Source organism: Heterocephalus glaber, unplaced genomic scaffold (assembly GCF_053883595.1).
Source record: "Heterocephalus glaber isolate CG9 unplaced genomic scaffold, H.glaber_assembly_v1.0 deba00000676, whole genome shotgun sequence".
In the NCBI taxonomy this organism is placed as follows: domain Eukaryota; kingdom Metazoa; phylum Chordata; class Mammalia; order Rodentia; family Bathyergidae; genus Heterocephalus; species Heterocephalus glaber.
The window spans coordinates 29,207,349-29,224,629 of NW_028258156.1; the positions used below are offsets into that span (position 1 = coordinate 29,207,349).

The 17,281-nt window shown below is 37.6% G+C and overlaps 1 pseudogene; it reads left to right on the forward strand.

The window, feature by feature from the left end:
• Positions 1-16,008: 16,008 nt before the first annotated feature.
• LOC101706317 (protein FRA10AC1-like) lies at positions 16,009-17,007 on the forward strand (annotated as a pseudogene).
• Positions 17,008-17,281: the final 274 nt, after the last annotated feature.

The following is a 17,281-nucleotide window of genomic DNA, read 5'->3' on the forward strand; positions in this document are numbered from 1 at the left end:
GGTCTTCAGGCTGCATAAAGGAGGGCAGACCAGACGGTATGCATTTCTGTACTCTTCATGCGCAGAAAGTGTGAGCGTGCCGTTCATGCATGTGTGTAACTGAAAATGTGTGAGCCTCTCCACTGTCAAACACGAGTCCATGCTGGGCAGCATGGCCTGGAGACTGCAGAGCTGATTGCTTACCCAGGCATCCAAAGAAAAGACCTTATGCTCACCAAAACTCAGAAAATGAAGGCGTTTCAGAGAGGAGAGTGAGGCCTCACCGTTCCTGTCACCCATGCCTGGTCACCGGTAACGGGTCCTCCACAGAGCCCACGCTCTTGGTCCCGATTCATCTTTCTCCTGCTGCTCCTTCCCTTTCCAGGAAGCCCAGCCTTAGACTTCATCTGTCCCACAGCTGCGCTCTACCACACAAGGCAGAAAGCTCTGCTGGGGAGATGATTCCATATTGCACATCAAACATCTCAGAGCTCTAGTGCATCTATGAGTGGACTTCAGAGTAAAGAACAAGGCACGAAAAGTACACAGAAATAGTTCTAATAAACTTAGCAGTTTCTGACATTTTAGTGGAATTCTAATACACGGAAATGAAGACAAAAAGACAGGTAAAGATTCTCTCTTAAGGAACAAAGGAGTTACAAGGGAATTTTAAGCCAATCAGTTCTCACCAATACACACATTTGGGAATTAGTCAGATTCTAGCAATGGAGCATGGTGCTTGGTCTCTATTATGTGGGTGTGGGGCAGTCTCGAGAAGAATTATCCTTAATAGTAGGGCTAACTTAAATATTGCCCCAGACTTTCTCTACAGTATCTTAAAGGTAAAATAAAAGCTTTGAAGCAATCAGCCTAATGGAGAAAATAACCTAGGTTCCTACTGGGGCAACATCCATCATTGTTCAGACAAATAACAAATGTCAGAATCTAATGACATTGCATTTAATAAAAATTACACATGTAAAGGATCAGGCAAGTGACATTTGTAGCCAGGAGAGGCATCCATCTATACAAACACTCTCAGAAATGACAGAGATGGGAGTAGGTGAAGACTAGACAATCTACTACAAAGTCGGTCAGGTATGTAAAGGGAAACATGAGCATACTGACAGGGTGAGTGAGACGTATGTAAAATAACCAACTATAATGCCTAGAAATGATTAAGAAAATCTCTTAAATGAAAGAGGGCACTGGCTAGGATGAAAATCAGATGAAACTTTACAAGGAAAATAATCAGTAAGCTTGAAAAATAGTATCCAAATTATTCAAAATGAAGCAGGCATCAGAAATAAAGTGACTTATGAAACAAGATTAACAATTTAATACAGATGAAACAAGAGGACCCTAAAGGGACTATAAGATAAAAATTTAAACCCTGCTCCCTGTTGTTTTACATTTGATGAAAATAAGCTGACAAACTCAATAGGCTCAATAAGCGCCAAGCAGAAGAAATGTAAATGAAACTGCACCCAAAGCATAATATAATTAAATTTCCAAAAAATTGTAGGAAGAAAACTTTAAAATAACTGTAAGAAAAAAAAAGATATGTTAAGTACGAGGAAACAAACTGTGATCGGTGTGTCAAATCTGGATTGATAATGAAAGATTCCTCACATGATTTTTAAGGAAGAATATAAAACAGTGACACTATATGACTCCCAAAACCTAAAATAACCTGGTACAAAGAAATAAAGATTAGAATCAATGTCAGCGTGTTTTCGAGGAGTTAGGCAAGCTGGAAGATGATGAGGAAAACAGACTTAAAAGGCTGAAAGAGTAAAAGTGCCAAGCTAGATTTCTTTGCCTCGTGAAAATATCCTTCACAAATGAAGGTCAAATAGCAAAGTCTTCAGATCAAAGCAACTGAAAGGGGTGGCATCTGCCTCACTGCAGTGTAAGAAGTGTTAGGGGATTTCCTTCACTCGAAGAAAAGCGATGGCAGGTGGAATCACACTTTTGTGCAAAGGAATGGCAGTGCTGGAAGGGATGAACGTGAGGTTATATTTTATAGTGTTTAATTTATTTAAAGATAACTGGAAGGGACAAAAAGAATGCTAATTAGTACAAGCAATGAAGACAATATAATGCCACCATGAGAGTATAATGCAGTATTTATAATGTAGAGTATATTGTAGTAAACATTCCTGGGGAAAGGACTCACCCTAAAGGCTAAAATCAGAAGGCAAAGGTTAAGGGGAATGACTGTTTTACGACTCCAAAGTAACTCACTGCAAATATTTATTACTTACAAAGGGGAAAATACTAACAGTGAAGGATCCAGCAGACACCACCTTAACCGGGTGGTAAAGATCAGTTTCACCACCAACAGGACACACACACACACCGTGTGCCCCACCACGACAGCCTCAGTGGGATTTCAGTATGGTTGTGTTTTCTCCAAAATACACAACTTCAGTATTGTCAGCACAAAACATCAGACCCACATAAGTTGACCTTCTGCAGCAGATCTGAGCATTGATGACTTCTTAACAGTGTCATGAAATTCAGCAAACCCAGAAACCATGAACATAGTAGAGACAGAGAATCCCAAGTGCGATGTGGAATCCCGGATTGAACTCCAGAAGGGAAAAAGGACACTCGTGAAGAACTAGTGTAATGGGAAAGAAATTTGCAGCTTAGCTAACCTGGTAGCTGAGTTGTTTTTTAGTTTCAGTGATTGGCTAGTAATTACCCAGGATGTTACCATTAGGCAAAGCTTGTCAAGCCATAAAAGATCTCTCTATACCATCTTTGTAACTCTTTTGAAAGTCTAAAAGCTGTTTCACAATCCACACTTAAAATGTTAGAATAGATAGTTTAAACCCAAATTAATAACCATATGTTGGGAAACCGAGGGCTGACTTTGATCAGCCTGGAGAACAGGAGAGGAGCATGCACCCCTTGGAGCTGGACCAGCTCCATGGTGTCCTTTCCCTCATGAGAACCCCACAGCCCAGCAGGGAGCCCAGCAGGGAGCCCGGCCTGGGTCTCCTCATAGACAGCACTGTCTCCCTGAGGAGGTCTGGGTTTGTGACACCACATAAAGACCTTGATATATGACTTCCCAGGACTCAGTATCTACGCCCTCCACAAAAGTAAACTGCACTGGTGGGGGAAATATGTAAGAATAAAAATAATACTGATAGAAATCTCCAATGAAGACAACTGTAGTCTACTGCTGGTAGATCCTTAAAAATGAAATTGACCAAATAGCATTGTTTGCTGGTCAAATTGCTATCTGAGGCAGGCAAACGTGCATGCATGCATGAGCATTCAACCACACACACACACACACACGTGTGTGCATACACCCAAATCTGGCACATTGTGAAACTTTCATTCTAAATGCCTATTTTTGTGAAATGCTTAAAGAAGATATATTTTCTAGTAAGTAAAATAAATAATGCAAAAGTGACTTACAATACAAAGGTTATTTTCCTGGCATTGTGATGCCAATAAAAGAAATAAAGTTAGAATTAGAGTGATATTATAATTTAAGTGATGTTTGCCCTTACCTTATCCACCCAGTAAGCTTAGAATAAAATTTCCTGCCATGGGAAACGCAGTGACTGGATCCCAGGATGTTATTCTCATCAATGCAGTACAGTATTTTTCACTTTTTATTTGGCAGGTCAGATAGTACAAACCGCCCTGGAGAAAACTATCATTTTGCTTCACTTTCCGGGCAGTTTTCAATGCCTTCTGCATGAATGTGTTTCCACCCGCATAAGCACCAGTGATAGTAGAGCTTCCCCAATGAGCTCTGAGAAAATCATAGGAGATTACCTTACTGTTACTGCATTGGGAATGTAGGTCGTGGAGCTTCTATCTTTCTGTTATACATTATGTCTGCTCCATGTCTTCTGCTTACTCTCAATTAAATCTCTCACCTATACAATGATGTCACCATAATATTTCTGGAATATCTGTAAGAATTAGTTATTTGCAACAGCTATCATTTTTTCTTGATGTTCGTAGAAACTCATCCACAATTTTGAAATATTCAAGTTTCTTATGTAAGTATTAGGCCAGATTTTCATGAAGTCAAGACAAGGAAAGAGACAGGAAACAATTTGCAAAACTAAAGATATATATATATATATATATATATATATATATATATATATATAAACTAAAGATATATATATATATATTTGTTCATGAAGTGTTATGATGCCCAAAGAAATAATGCAACCTCTTTATCTATTGATATAAGGGATCAAAAAGCACATCATCATCATCAAAACTATAATGCACGGCCATTTTGAATACAAGAAATAAATAAATTGAGCAGGAGACAGATTTTTAAAATAAACAAATTTTGTAAGCATAAAAGTAAAATTAAGTTGTTTTGAACAATCAAAATAATGTAAAAGTTGAGATTAGTATCTGTCCCTTCTAAGGGGTAAAAAACCAAGACAAAACAACTAGGTGACTAAAGGATGATGAGCTTTTGTAAATTTGGGGACTGAAGATTTACTTCAAATATTCTCTCTCTCTCTCTCTCTCTCTCTCTCTCTCTCTCTCTCCACATCACTTGGCAAACTGAAAGGGTGTGTGTGCATGTTATCTGAATTAGGGGACAAAATGTTTACCAAGTTTGGAAATATTTTATGAAATTTTAAATTTAAAACTGCCTGTGTGAAGGATCTCAGAATATCTGAATATCAGAATAGCGTGTACTGAGACAAATTGACAGAAATGATGATTGCATTTATGGTACGTTTCAGTTTCTGAAACTGGTAAGAAGAGATTTCTTTAAGAGTAATTTAAGTTTGCTATTTTAGATGACTGAATTGCACCTTTAAAAGCATTATGGATACCAAAAGCTTCAATCATTTCTGTTAATTCTACTAAAATCTTTTAAAATTTTTTAGTCATAACATTTTTTATACTTGAAATATCACAGGAAAAATTATATTTACATAAAAGTTTTTTCTTTTAATTTTCAAAAATATCATTTTTCAGTACAGTAAAAAGCTTAATTTTAAAGTATGTGATTGATCTTACTTTCTACCAAAATTCATAGAGTGATGTAAAATTATGAATCTTAAATTTAAACTTCATATTTCAATATACCACATAGGAATTCAAATAACCATTTAGGAATATTCTCAAATATCTCAAGAATTTGCCAAACTAAGTAAGAGTTGATGAAACAGGAAGTCATTTCTTCCTTTCCCTCTGTGCCAGCTTGGGAAAAGTCAGAAGAAAGAATAATAAATTCATGCATTATAATATACTCATGAAGAGTTTTTTATTTTAATGTATAAATAAATATGTGTTTGAGGAAATAGATTTTGACATGATCTCCTTTGAACTGTTCATTTGTAAAAATGACAAAGTTTTAGAAATCGCTATCCAGGGTAAAGAAAACTAATTCCAAGAAAAATAAGGAATACGTGAAATTTTTCACTCCATTGCTTCCAAACTTCCACTTAAAGGATCCCCTCTTGTATTCTTCAGAGAAGGAAAACAAATTACCATGGAAAGAAAAGATGAATGGCAACCACACATCAGTTTCTCTAATATTCTTAAGAGTACCCACCGCCAAGGGTGTTACAAGTACACACGTCTGTACCTGTGCGTGTGCAAGGACATGTATACATGAACACACATGATTTCACTTATATGCATGCATGTATTTGTTTAAATGTATAAATGCATGTGTGAACACATCTCATGTTTTCATGTAAATGAAGATATGCACACAAACAGGAGAATCCTCACAAATGTGTGCTTTCTTTTGTATGTACATGTGTAAGTACACAATAGTATATAAATGTGCATGTGTGCAAATATCTGATTTCAAATGCTGTGCACACATGAATTTGAGCAAGAGAAACTGATCTTTATAGCAATAAACAATACAAAAGTATAGTTTTAGTCATTGAATCCTTAAATAGAAGTATAAAATTATCAATGATATTATTTGCCACATTGTATGGAATGTGAAATACATTTTTCTTTTTTTTTGGTGCAATATTCTCTCCATACCTCAAGATGATAGTTACATAGTTACTTAATAAAATGAACATTTACTTGGAAAGCTTTTTGTTGTACCTTGAAATTACCATTAAAAATTAAAATTAGCAAATGTATTTGTCATGTGGAAATTTAGTCTCCAGCAAGCATTCTCAACCAAGTTTTCTTAGAAGTACTCACAAAAAGCCTGGCAGGTAAAAATGTTTATTCTTGTTATCTAACTCTGGATATTCACTAAATATCAAGTAAATTACAGAAATCTGAATTTTATGATATACTTTTGGTCGTTTTGGTGCAGCTGGCCCACAGAGTACAGTTAGTGCAGGGCTACAATTTGAATTTCCTTTTTTCTCTAGTACAAAGAACCGAAGAAAGCACAAAAATGTAAATTTCTGTGTAGTTTGCCAAGTATACAAAAATTCTACAAAGTTGTTTCTTGAGTACAAATATCAGCATGAAGTGAGAGCATGATGGGAATTATTTGATTCTGGCTAGTGAGGGATTCTGTGCCTATTACATATTCAAATGCTGAGCAAGGAAGTATGGTGTATCCGACCTAAGCTACACCGTCCATGCAAGCCTACAGAAAGCCAGGTTCTTAAGATGGATATTAATTAAACCACTGCAGTCCCAAAGGTGTAGGGCCAGAGACAAGAGGCATGTTTACTTAAGACACATTTTTAAAGCCACTTGGGAGCCCAGTCATTAATCATGAGCCCACTGGAGCATGTTGTGATAGCAGTGAAGTGGAACACACCTGGGGTGCTGGTCGGGACAAGTCTATTCTTGGAATGTTATGCAGATGAGCAGCAGAGGGGCATGGGCTGCAGAGGTCACAGATGCTGGAGTCATCGCACAAGCCACGGGCACATGCACATCTTAGCCACACTGGAATGCCATGGAGCTTCAAGACTTTGAAATACCACTTATTACTTAGGGCTCCTCAGAGACAATATATATCAGTGAGGATGGGGGGTCCTTTTCTCCCAATTCCTTCTGTCATTTGCTGTAAACACAAAGTCAAATGAGCTGCTACTCAACTAAGTCCTATTTCGGAAGGATCTGGAAACCTACCTGCAGTGTTCACTTGCCTCTACTAATGCAGACTGCAGAGCAGGATTTGTGCAGTGACAACCATGCTGATGGCTTGTGGGTGTACAGCAGCTGCTGGTGAAAATATGACCTCCAGATGTAGATTGTGAGCTGGAAAATGCACTTCTCCTCTGCCACGGGCACTAACAGACACATTACAGCACTGTCAGATCACATGGGTAAATAGCTAAAGTTGTGAATAGTCTGCTTTACTAGAAGTAATTTGATAGCATTCAGATAGGTGGGAAAATCATGATACAATATTTACATAAATTCTTTCTTCTGTGTTTGTGTAAAATGATTTTAATAAAATGTCTTTTGATAGGAGGAAATAATGTATCCATTAGCCAGATTTTCAAAATAAAGGCAGCAGGAACATGAATCAATGTTGGATGATGCTGCTTACTAAGAATGTAAAACCAAATGGAATGGAGCCAAAATGAATAAAATTATCTCCTCAGTCCTGATGTGATCTATGTACAATGGACATGAAATATTATCTAATGGAAATGAGAAAATAAATAGAAAAAACTGGTACATGACAGCAATGATAGTTCTTGAAATGATCTAATAGTACAAATTGTATTAAAAACTGAAATTCTTTTAAAAATCTTAAAGTACACAGCTTCATGTAGGGTAAAACTACCGGTAGTCATTCACCCAAAGTTTTACCCCTTTGTTAATTACTTGTGTTAGTGTAGCATTTGTGATCCCCCATCATGCATTCTGTGAAGACACAGCCAGAATAAGGGGCACTTGTGACTTAGTAGGGTTGACAAACTCACCACACAAACATAATTATTTATTTATATTCATTTATTCAGCAAGGATAAGCACTTTCTGAAATTGGGGAGAAGGCAGTTATCAAAAAGGTGCCAAAGCCATTGACTTTACAAAGTTCATATTTTAAAAGGTGTGGGAGTAGATATAAAACTAAGTAATAAACAGCGGTTTATAATTACTAGGGAAGAAAGTAAATCAGAGGCATTGAATGTATTTTCAGGGGTCTTGATGGCATTGGGTTGTTGCAATGTTAAATATACCAAGGAATACCTCACTGAGAAAATGAGATTTACCCACAGATGTTAAGTTGTCATGGAGAAAACTATGGGCAAGCCTGTAGGACGCACATTTCTGAGGGGTCAGCAGCAGGAAAGTCATCATAAGGGCAGTGCATGATGTGTTTAAAACCCTTTTCTTGTTTAGAGGAGAGTGCAGCAGCTTGCTGACAGTGTTCATTTAATTTTACATAAACACACACTTTGAGGTTGAAGCTAATCAGGTTTTCAATATAAAAACAAAATATAAAAATTATTCTTCGGGTTATTTCTAAACAGAATTTGTCCTTAATCCTAATAAATGAAGTGTATATCAGTACAGAGGCTATATTTTTTAGGATTTGACATTTTCAATGATTGTTATATTTTATAAGTGGAAATTCTGCTACTAAAACAGAGCGCTATAAGTCGAATGGCGTTTTTTGTTTCCAAAGACTATGGATATATGAGAGTGATGCAAAAACAATAATAAAAGTAAGGTATTTCTAGGCAACCTTTGGGGATATGACTAGAACTCCAATGCTCCAGTTATCTCTAGGTAAGAGCTGCAGCCGAAAGTGTCTTCAGCGAGGGTTCTCAGGGCAGATGGGAGATGTGAAGAGCGAGGAGCCTGCTGTAGAGGACTGAGCAAAAGGAGGAAAACTAGAAAATAATCAAAACCAATAACAACAACACATGAGCAATTGTGAGGATCAGACCACAGACAGCTCTGTGGAACAATGTAATTCAAGCCTTCTGGCTTTTGTTTCTACTAAGTAAAGATTTGGGATATCTCTTTTGTGAGCCTTTCCTCTAGAACTGGTTATTTAGAACTCATACTGGTTCTTCCATTGAAGAGAAAAAATAATAACGTTTTGTTATATGTTCAAGATGTCTGTAATTCTCTAGAAATCAGAAACATGTAACACTTTTCCTCACAGAGTGGATGTTCTCGATGGAAGATAGCCAATTTAAAATGAGCCACAATTACTTCAGTAAATTCTACGGAAGGAGGATCAAGCTGCCCTGCACCCCCAGAAGAGGAACCCCTTGGAGATATAAGATGGTGGTGTAAAGACTGGCAGCAAAACACAGTCTCTCCAAGCTCCGGAACAAAGAAACTTAGGAAACAATAACTTAGCAAACAGGAAAAGAAGAAGAGCTCTGAGAATCAATGAAGAGAAAGCCTGAAGACTAGAAATCAAAGAGTAACTGGAGAAACTGAAGATAACACAGAGAAGAGAAGGGTGCAGCGTGGGACCCTAACCCTGGATCCTGGGGAGGGGAACCTGTCTCCAGGAGAACAAGGTAAGCCCTGAAGGGGTCTTCAGCCCTAGGACAAACAACAGACTGGCAACATGAGCCCCAAGTAAAGCCCATGGATACCAGAAGTTGTAAACACAGCCTTGGGTTTTCCTCTGAAGGTGACTCCTTACACATGGCGGACTCGAGTTGGAGAAGCACTGTCATACTTAGGAAGATACAATCAGAAGCCATTTGGGAAAGAGGTTTAATGTTTAAGACCAAGTGCTCTGGGAATCAGAAGTCACAAAACAACTACACTTCAGGGCCTCTGGGGTCACCATACAACAGTGACTGGGAGGGAGATGACTATAAGAGACAGTCCTAGACATGAGTGACCTAACCATAGCCCCCCCCCCCAGCTTAAGCACAGCTAGCTAAGGCCGGGAAGGACATGGTGGTCCCACCACCCCTGTGGTGAGAAGCCAGCTGGGTGGTGGTTCTGTGAGGGGACTCAATCTGAAAATGGTGACATTAGGTCCAGGGTACTTCCTGGCCCCCTCACAGCCTGCTGCCAGCACACAGCTCAGGGTCTGCTTGCTTCTGCCGTCTGCTAATGTAATCAGGAGCTTGGCTTGAAGAATGGTTGCCACATCCTGGGGTGTATGGACAGAGAAGGCTCAGGGGCAAGGACACCTCACAAGCCCACAGCCCATAAAGCTAGGTGGAGAAGCAGTGATTTGGGGCACACAGTGGGGCAAGAGCTCTAAGACCCACTGGAGTGAGCATATCCCTAAGGCAGATGCAACACCTCTGATTGAGCTGTCCAGCAGGAAAGGCAAGGCTGGATTCTGCATCCACACACAGCAAAGTGGGAATGAAAACAAAACAGTTCCTGTTGTGACTCATTGTCTCTCCCCCAGGGCCTGGTGGATTCTAGTACAACAGGACTTGGGTTTTGCCAAAGCACAGAGAGGAATGCTTTTGGACTAATTTTTCTTTCTCTTTCTTTGGTTTTGGATTTTTAAATTTTTACATGTGTTTCTTTTATTCCTATCTTTTGCTCTGTTTGATTCTTTTATCTTTTCTTTTTCTTGTTTGTTTTTCACTGCTACATTTGCCTAATTCTAACAACTATCATTTATTTATTTATTTATTTATTTTTGGGCTTTTTGAGGCAGGGTCTCACTACTACTTCAGGCTGGCTTTGAACTCATTATGTAGCCCAGGCTGGCCTCAAACTCACGGCGATCCTCCTGCCTCAGCCTCCCAAGTGCTGGGATTGTAGGACTGCACCACCATGCCCAGCTTACCATTTAGATTTTAGTTGTATCATTATCACTTTTCTCTCCTCCTCATCTTCCTTTTCTTTCTTTTTACAAATTTTGCTTTCTTCATTTTTCCCTTTCTCCACCTCCTTCATTTTTATGATTATTTCCATTAAGGTTTATACATTGTTAGTTATTTAGTTGACTTTATGCTATTTTTATGCATTCTTTTTTATTGTTAATGATAGAATATTTGATGTTTTCAGTAGATATTTACTGTATTTCAGTATTTGGTTTGTCTTTATGTCTACATAACATTGTAGACTTTTTCTATTCTTAAGGGTGGTATAGTGATAGCTTTTATTGTTGTTTTTGTTTTGTTTGTTTGTTTGTTTGTTTTTGTACCAGGGATCAAAGTCAGGACCTTGTGCTTGCAAGGCAAGCACAGTGCCACTGAGTGAAATCCCTGACCCCTTATCAGTTCTTATACTATGTCAACACTCAGTTTATCTTTGACTCTATTATTGGTGATTTATTTTGTATTTTTAATGGTGGCATAGTGGTTGCTTTTAGCTGGTTTTTATTGTATACCAATATCTGGTTTGTCTTTCTGTTGTTCACATTTCTGTGCTTTGTTTCTGAGTGGTCCTGGGGATTGAGGCCTCCAAAGAAGACAGGAACCAGAAGCCACTCAGATCATACACTGCATGGGTTGAAGAATGGTAGAAATACCAAAATATAAACAAAATCAAAAACATATCACAGGACAATGAAAGAAGTTGCCACAGTAGTGAGAGTTTTGTTGCCCTGACTGGTCTTCAGCCTACAGTGAAAAGAATGGGGTAGGGAATTGAGAAAGAAAGGCAACAAGATGCCTCTAAACAAAAACTCCCCCAAAATTGATCTCACAAATACTGACGTAGAGGAAGCTACAGGCAATGAACTCAAAAACCAAATGGTCAAAATCTTTGAAGAAATAAAGAAAATACATTTAATGAACTGCACAAGATGTTTAATGAGCTCAAAAAGGAATTAATTAACCAGATAAAAGAATTTTACAATTAAAAAATTTTTTTTGAATAATAAGCATTTGCTGACTGCCATTACAAAAACTGATTTCATTAGCAAAAAAAGTGTTTTGAGTTGATGTCAGAGGCGGTTACTCCACAACTAAAAATGTTTGATGAGCTTAAAGAAGAAACAATGAATTAAATGAGTTAAATAGGGCGAGATAGAAATGACAATTTTGAAAAGAATTAGAAAATATGAAAAGAAAGCAAACAAAAATATAAGATATGAAATATTCAATGGAAATCATGAGTAGCAGATTTGCCCAATTGAGGAGAGAGGGTCAGAAGTAGAAGACGACATAGATGTGTTTGATCATAGATTCAGTGATACCCAAAAGATGGCACTACACTATGCATGCTAGCTGGATCCAACAGCTGCTCTATGACAAAGAATAGCAGGAATAAAGGAAAAATTAGAAAATGATTCAAAAGGTATAAAATTTGATTTACTGAAATCATAGCAGAAAAAATTCCAAATCTAAGGAAAAAAAATCAATATTTAAATACAAGAAGCATATGAGAACCTTGAATAGCTGCAACTACCAAACAAGCTCCCCCTGTCACATCATAATCAACATTTCAAAACTACAAGAGAAGGAATGAGTATAAAAACTATTAGAGAGAAGGAGCAAGTAACTTATAAAGAAAAGCCTATCAAAATATTAGAATAACAAAAGACTTCTCAGCTCAACCTCTAAAGGTCAACAGAGTTCGGAGTTAAGTTTTTGATGATGTAAGAGAAAATGATTGTCAACCCAGACTATTATTACTACAAAATTAGCCTTCAAAATTGTCAGAGAAGAAAAGACTTTCCATGGCAAAGAAATCCTAAAACCCACATGACCACCAAACCAGCAGTGCAGAAAATGCATAAGGGAATCCTAGACTGGGACAGGGAGGCCATCAGCAGACAAAGCCCAGAGATTGGATCAATGCACAAAATGCAACAATGTATTTCCTAGAGGAAACATGCCTCATCCCAGAGGGAGTGCGTAGACTGACACCGAAAGGGTGGAAAGCGATACTCCATGGAGCTGGAGCCTGAAGACAAGCAGTAGCAATGGTCATCTTGTTTCCAGAAACAACAGACTTCAAGCCAAAACTGATCAGAAGAAACAAAGATGGCCACTACAGACAGGTAAAGGGAAAAGTTCGACAGGAAGAGGTGACAATTACAAATATCAGTGGACCGAATGTCTGTGCACTTCACTGCATAAAACAGAAACTACTGGACATCAAAGAACAGACAGACCCTGATATCATCACTTCAGGGTACTTAAATACCGCACTGTTACAACCAGACAAAAAAGTCTCGGAAGAAATATGAGAGCTGTACCACACCATTGAACAAATAGTCATAACAGATATCTAGAGAGGATTTCATCCAACAACAGAAGACTCATTTTTCTCAGCAGCACAGAATATTTTCCAAAATAGACAATATCTTAGGCTATAACTATGCCTAAGTAAATAGGAAAGAATTGAAGTAATCCTCTGCACAGAAGAATGAAGCTAAAATTTAACAGCAAAAGAAACCACAGAAACACATAAGGATTAAAGAATACGTTATTGAACAATCAATGGATCACAGAAGAAATCAAAGGAGAAATGAAAACATCTGCAGAATCAAATGAGAGCAGAAGCTAAACATACAAAACCTACAGGACACAAGGAAAGCAGCTTGAGAAGGAAGCTGACAACTGTGAATGAGTATGTTAAAAGAACATACACATTGGCCAACCCCAAGTAAACACCCAATGATATGTGTCAGGTTCCTAGAAAAATAAGAACAATCCAAATCTAACACCAATAGAAGGAAATAAATTATAAAGATCAGAGCAGAAATTAGTGAAATTGAGACTAAAAAAGCAATACAAAAGATTAATGAACCAAAGAGTTGGTGCTTTGAAGGGACCAAAAAGATAGACAAACTCTTAGGCAAACCTAACCAAAAGAAGAAAGAAAAAACCCATATCAAGGTAATTAGAAATGAAAAAAATTAAATCACAGCACTGTCAATATTCAGAGGATTACAAGAAACTATTTTCAAAATTTGTATTCCAACACATTGGAGAACCTAGATGAAACAGAAATTCCTAGACTCATAAATTATCAAAATTGAATCAAGAAAATATAAAAACCCTCAACAGACTAATAACATACAATGAAATGGAGGCATTCATAAAAACTCTAAAACTAAGAAAATCTCAGTACCCAATGGATTGACTGCAGAATTCTACCAGAAGATCAGGGAATATCTAAGGCCAATATTCCTCAAACTCTTCCATGAAATTGAAAGGGGAGGAATGCAGAGAAACTCATTCCAGGAAGTTAGCATTCCCTCATACCACAACTGAAAAGGACTTTTAAAAAAAGAGAAGAAAACTGTAAGCCTATCTCCTTAGAGAACATATCAGAAAAAGGCCTCAACAAAATACTGGCACACAGAATGGAACAAATCATTTAAAAGATCACATATCATGACTAAATTGGTTTCATCCAGGGACACAGGGGTAGTTCAGCACATGCAAACCAATAAGTGTAACACACCACATAAACAGAAGCAAGGACAAAAATCACAGGATCATCTCAGCAGTTGCAATAAAAGCCTTTGGCAACAACCAACATCCATTCATGATAAAACTCTGATGAAAATAGGTGCAGAACGACCTTACCTACAACTGACAAAAGCCATTTATGACAAACCTACTGCCAACATCACACTAAATGGGGGAAAACCTGAAAGCATTTCTTCTAAAATCAGGAACAAAATAAGTGTGCCACTCTCACCACTCCTGTTCAATATAGTACTTAAAACTTTATCCAGAACAATTCGGTAAGAGAAAGAAATAAAAGGGACATAGTATAAGAAAGGACTGTCCTTATTCACAGATGACATGATTCTTTTCATAGATTTTAGAAATTCTATGGAATGACACTCAGAACTCATAAACAAATTTAAGGTAGGGTAAAAAGTTGCTACATAAAAATTAATATTCCTGTATGCCAATGATGGACAATCTGAGAAGGAGTGTAAGAAAACAATCCTATTCCGACAGATTCAGAAAAGGTAAATGTCCAGTAATTAATGTAACCAAGGAACTGAGAGGCTTCTCTGATGAAAGCTACAGTACCCTCAAAATGGAACCAGACATTAGACAATGGAAAGATATCACCTGTTCCCAGATAGGCAGAACAAATTCTGTCAAAATAGCCATATCACCAAATATGATATACAGATTTAATCCCTTGCCAATGAAACAAATACCTATAGCATTCTTCACCTAGAAAAAACAATCCAAAAATTTAAATGGAATGAGAAGAAACCCAGAATAGCCAAAGCAATCCTGAGCAAAAAGAGCAACCAGGGAATATCTCAAAGCCGGGCTTTAAATTATACTACAAAGCTACAGTGATGATTACAGCATGGTCTTGGCACAAAAACAAATATGAAGATCAATAGAACAGAACTGGAGATGCAGAAATGACCTCATACACATTCAGTCATCTGATCTTTGACAGAAGGGGCCAAAAATCCCAAGGAGGAAAGACAATCTCTTTAACAAAGATGTTGAAAAAACTTGTTACTCACACAAAGAAGATTCAATTGAGATCTGTATCCCTTATCCCGTGCTGCAATAGAGTAAAAGTGGATCAAAGACCTAGATATAAACACCAAAAATCTGCTGGAAGGTGAAATACACGAAACTCTTGAAGACATAGGCATAAGAAATGGCTTTCTGACCCAAACCCCAATTGCACAAGAAGTAAAACCAACAATTAACAAAAGAGATACATCAAATTAAAAATTTTTTGCACTGCAAAATATACAACCAACATAGTGAAGAGAGAGCTTGTAGATCGGGAAAAATCTTTTTCCAGCCTCTCCTCAGATACAGGACTAAAATCTAGAACCAATAGAGAAGTAAAAAAAGAAAAATGAGACTCAAAATAAAAGAACTAATAAGAAAGGGCAAAATGAATAGACACTTAACAGGGGGAGGGACGGAGTGAGCGGACTTAACGGTGCCAAGCAGCGCAGCCTTGGAGGAGGGAGTCGGCCTGTAACTCAGGCTCCACCGGCGGCCACGGTCACAGCAGCTGCAACAACCAGGGGTGCAACTTGGCAGAGCAGGGAGACACAGAAGGGAAGGGGCGTGTGAGGAAGGACGCGAGAATATTTGGTGGCGGGAAGAAGGACCTCGAAACTTGTTCCTCCTACTTGTGGATTGTAAAAAAAATTTTCGGTGACAGATTCCGGAAATACTCAGCGTCTCTGTTTTCGAGATTTTCTGACTCTCGTCAGCTGATTTCGTAGCTTGAAATGCATGGGCATGGAGGCTATGACTCTGATTTTAGTGATGATGAACATGGCGGAGAATCTAGCAGAAGGAAAAAAAGGAAAATCGAAGACGATTTATTGCTCAGAAAGCCATTTCAGAAGGAAAAACATGGAAAGGTGGCCAATAAGCAAGTTGCAGCAGAATTGCTGGATAAGGAAGAAGCAAGAACTAGAAGGTGTCACCTCATAGCTATGGATGCTTATCAAAGGCATACAAAGTTTGTAAATGACTCTATTTTATACCAAGGTGGCAAGACAGAAGACTTCAGGTGTTTGGGGGAAATGACAAGGCAGACTTAGATGTTATCCGAGAAAATCAAAGATTCCTGTGGAATGGGGAGGATGGAATGGAGATGACTTGGGAGAAGAGACTTGCAAAGAAATGTTATGATAAATTATTCAAGGAATATTGCATAGCAGATCTCAGTAGATACAAAGAAAATAAGTTTGGATTTAGGTGACGAGTAGAAAAAGAAGTAATTTCAGGAAAAGATCAGGTTTTTTGTGGAAATAAATGTTGTGATACAAAAGAAGGCTTAAAGAGTTGGGAAGTTAATTTTGGTTATATTGAGCATGGTGAAAAGAGAAATGCACTTGTTAAATTAAGGTTATGCCAATAATGTTCTTTTAAATTAAATTTTCACCACAGGAGAAAAGAAATCACATCCAACAAAAGAAAAGCCAAAACCAAAAAGGGCTATGAAAAGTCATCACATAAAAAATTCAGATTGTCTCCCGAAGCTTCCAAGAAGAAAGATAAAGGACATTCATCTTCAAAGAAATCAGAAGATTCTGTAAATAAAATCTCTGATGAGGAAGAAAGTGCTTCAGAATCTGAGCTTTGGAAGGGTCCACTACCAGAAACAGATGAAAAATCACAGGAAGAAGAATTTGATGAATATTTTCAGGATTTGTTTCTGTGAGACAGGAGAGAAAAACCTGCATTCCTTAGTGTGAAAGCTCATTTTGAAATTTCATAAAAGTTTTATCTACAAGCTGCAGGTAGAGTGGTTGGTCTTTGGAAATAAAAAATTTAGCCACTCTCAGGATATCAGATGCTTCAGAAATTTATTAGCTATGTAATAAAGAGACACATTTCCCTGTCCCTTACATGTCGTATCTTTTCAATTGCTTATCTATAAGTGTTTCATCTCTAGCCCCTCAATATACAATATACTATTTTAAATGAGATTTAAACATGGGATGATTAGCATAATAATCTGCAAACTAAAAAAATGAATAGACACT